Source organism: Rhea americana, unplaced genomic scaffold (assembly GCF_003343005.1).
Source record: "Rhea americana isolate MKP2758 unplaced genomic scaffold, rheAme1 scaffold_128, whole genome shotgun sequence".
Classification (NCBI taxonomy): domain Eukaryota; kingdom Metazoa; phylum Chordata; class Aves; order Rheiformes; family Rheidae; genus Rhea; species Rhea americana.
Genome location: NW_028185350.1, coordinates 2,626,694 through 2,630,482, shown reverse-complemented (window position 1 = coordinate 2,630,482; position 3,789 = coordinate 2,626,694). Strand labels below are relative to the sequence as shown.

Sequence of the window (3,789 nt, the reverse complement as noted above, 5' to 3'; positions counted from 1 at the left end):
AAAAAAAGCCATTGGCGTGGATTCCTCCCACCCAAATCTGCACTCACACGCTGCACCCTGCTCTGCTCTCGAGGGGCTTCCTTCTTCTGCGCTGAGCACGAGGGGGCGGCAGCTAAAATTTACCAGCCTTCGACCGGAGGGCTGGGGAGCTCGGCCAGACCCTGGTCCGCGACCGACGCACTCCTCGGACCGAGCTGACACCGGCACAAGCAGAGCCGCCGGCAGCCCCAGCCGAGCCACGTATCGGCCCAGGTTGTAAGAAGGAAGCTGCTGGGACGCCTGTCCGCTTGCCCGAGCGGCACGCTGCCGCACGCCGATGCGCTGGCCCCTCTCGGCAGGGAGAGAAGGGGGCTCTGTGGACGGCATCTCTGATCCTCCGCTTTCGGGGCTGCCAGAGGCGAACRTGAAGCCACTTGGAAAAAGGACGTGGCAGTGTAAGCAGATGCATCTTGCTGCACCACAGGATCTGGTCTTAATCTCTATGTGGGGATTGAGAAGGAAGGGGGAAAAAAAGGAAGAAGAGAAGATGGATCTGCAAAAAAAGCAAAACTAAATACATAATTTTTGTTTCCAACTAGCCTCTTTACACCACCTTGTCTGTGAAAAAGGCAGCTGAGGGTGGGCTACACTTGTAAGTGCTTTGGTTATCTCAATTATTTTATTATCTAATTACATAACAACTCCTTAATTTACTTGTAGCACTCGTTGAAGAAAAAAAAAAAAAAGATTATCCTCATTTTGCCAATGTGAAGCTGAGGTCTAGGGATGGTAAGGGCCAGACTTTTAGTCACACAAAGGTGCCTGACTCCCACTAAAGTCAAAGCAAGTTATGCCTGTAAATATTTTGAGGATTTATAATTAACAACAGAAATCTGTGGGGCAGCCAGAAATTTCAAGTCTCAGGCTAACCAATCTTATCTAACTGAAAGTGTTCTTCCCTTGTATAAAACCATAATAGACTTTGCTGATTTGCACCTTAATTCACACATCTCAACCTAATCTCCCTCTGCTTTCTGTGCTGACCCACAGGTGACGCACGGGTTACCAGAGAGATTTTTTGCAAAAGCTTCCTTCCTGGCTAAGTAAACTCAGGAATTTTTTTTTYATTTTTAATGTTTTTCCTTTAGCTTATCTGTGTTTTTTCCACAAGTTTCTGGAAGCTTATTGAAGAAAAACCTCGTGGCTTTATCAATTGCGAACAGCTTTACAGATTGCACCTTCTTTCGCTCAAGTGGCCACTCAGCGCTGAACAAAATGTGGAGCCCTGTCTCGCTAGCACGCTTTGAGACCCACTGTAGCTGAAAAGACTGGTCTAAAGTGCAGGCTGGAAATCTAATAAAACTCTCTGAGGCCCTGATTAAGTTTATGGCAGTCTTTGCTATAACATTATGGGATGCTGCACTCCTCCCTATGGGTGGCAAGAAGTAAAACAATCCCATTAGCAGCTATTGGATTCTTTGTAGAGGAACAATTTTTCAATTACACATAATTAATAATAATTACTCTTTATCTTCAGAGACCAGAACAAAGAATAATTAATCCATCTTAATAACACTGTTAAGGAGGTATTAAATCTGGGAGGGTTTTTTACATAGTAACTGATGCGGTCTATTGTTCAGCATGTGTTCCCTAGTGTAAAAGGAAAGCAAGGGGGAATCCTGAACTATCTGAACTAATATTCTAGTTTTTGCTTTAGTTTAAATAACTAGTTTGGGAACAGATGTTTGCTGCTAGCAGCAGCTTGCAGCAAATGAAGTGTGCTACCTACAGGTGTCTCATAAATAGAAACAGTTTTCGTATATTTGATAGTTAACAGTATTAAAGGGGACATTTTATGGATTTTTAATATGCATCTATTAATAAAGCACTTGCAATTATTCCCATTGCAGAAATGGTACAAATGAAGCTCATAAGTTCAGGGGCAGCTCCTCACTCGGCACAAATTGCTCTTCTCTCTGCCATTTTTGCTGAATAGGAAGAAAAGATGCCTAATTTTGTGAGCTGGTCCATTCCAGATAATGGGTGCCTAACAGAGACACTTAAGCCCTTTAACAGAACTTAAACTTTGCTTAACCCTTCCAAAGTGACTTCTAATTTTGGCCATCTTTTTGGAAGCTCAGCTTACTACACTTGGGATGTCTCTCAGAGCTCCTGTTCATGCAGCCACTATTCATCTGAACTGGAATTTAATGTTCTCAGCTCTGTAAAAAAATTAACAAAAAAGAAATTAGTATTTTGATCTAAAGCAAACAGTCCTAGATCACGCTGCAAGTCACCGGAGGCAGAAGCAGAAGTTGCTTCAAAAACCGAACACATGGCTTCGCAAGGCAAATATATCATGTGGCAGGATGAAAACGGAGCGAGGGCAGCGCCGCAGGGAGCACCCTTGGCGGCTTTGGCAGATGGGCCGGCAGGCGCTCCGGCCCAGGAGCTCTCGGGCAGCCGCTCTTGGCTCAGCCACCACGCAGAAAGAGGCGCAGGAGAAAGTGCTCTCTGGGTTGTTCAGGAAAAAAGAACAAAAAAACCCATAGAATGACACATCCTATTTCAGCTAAGGAAAGTTCTGATGATCAACAAATCTGAACGCTGATGATTAGTGATTATATGTTAAGGCGATAAACYGGGTAACTTTTATCCCTAAGCATAAAGGTTAGAACCTCTCATTGATCTGAGGGCTCCTGAGCTAAAAAACAACATGAGTAGAAAGAGATGGAAAACAAAAGAGTAAAAATGAAGGGACTAGAGAGAGAGGGAGGATGTCCCAAATGTTAAATGAATGCATCTACATGAAAGGCTCCAGGCCAATATGCTTAGAGAATGCACTCTTCTGTCTCAGTGACCTTGCAAAAATAAACTGAACAAAAAGCTTCAGGCAACATCAGAGAGCAGCTTTAACAAAAAGTTTTAATTTTAGCCAGGCTGGTTTATATGATCAGTTGCAAGGTTATCTGGGGATGAGCTGTGCATGCAGTGGAATAAAATTTAGTTGTCATCCTCATCTCTAATACCCACACCTGTAACTCCAGAAAACAGTGATGGCAAATTCAGTTCAGTGCTTCCAGGGGAAGTATAACGTGTTTTTGGGTCATATAGGCAAGATTAAACCAAGATACCACAGGGATGGAATAACAGTGCATCCTAATTTTACTCAAAAATGCAATTACTTTGGCTATGTGATGAGTGAGCAACATAAAAGCCCAACACTCGAGCACAACACGCTCCAATATGTAGGCTCCTTGTACTCTTTATTTTCCTATGTCCTTGCTCCGTGTCACCAGATTTGACACCTATTTACTATGAGTAATATAYTTAACCCCTCTGTACCTCAGTCTCCTCATCTGTAAAATGGAAACATCTTACCAGAAGGAGCAAGCAAGGTGGGACCCAGGCTGCCCTGGCCCATCGCCCAAAGGCCGGCCACACACAGAGCTCTGCGAGCCTGGCCCTGCCTGCCTAGAGCAGAGGAACCCCAAAGGTCACAGGCGGCAGAGGACACCAGGACTCCATTCCTAAGGCAGATGCATCCTCAGCCCTGTTTTCAGGCCCTGCTCTGCATTTTAGATTAGCTAAGGAAGGACCAGTGGGCTCCAAAACCCACTCAACTATTTCTGACAGGTTTGGGGCACTCTGATGCTCAGTGCACTTCACAGCCCAGTTAGGTGCTCTCTCTCCTCACACAAAGCCTAGAGTTAGGCAACTATTATCAAAACTCGTCTTCCCAATATGGATGGAGAACCTGAGTCTTGATGTTCTACAGCCCACGTGAATTTCTCTGTGGCCATTTATCTA

The 3,789-nt window shown here is 44.5% G+C and overlaps 1 long non-coding RNA gene across 1 annotated transcript in view; it reads right to left on the bottom strand.

Moving 5' to 3' along the window:
* The window catches only part of LOC146600134 (uncharacterized), a 13,227-nt gene extending 11,024 nt beyond the window's left edge, over nt 1-2,203 (bottom strand). Inside the window, exon 1 of the long non-coding RNA XR_014898368.1 lies at nt 2,126-2,203. This is a non-coding gene — a long non-coding RNA (uncharacterized LOC146600134). The remainder of the gene's footprint in view (nt 1-2,125) is intronic.
* Nucleotides 2,204-3,789: the final 1,586 nt, after the last annotated feature.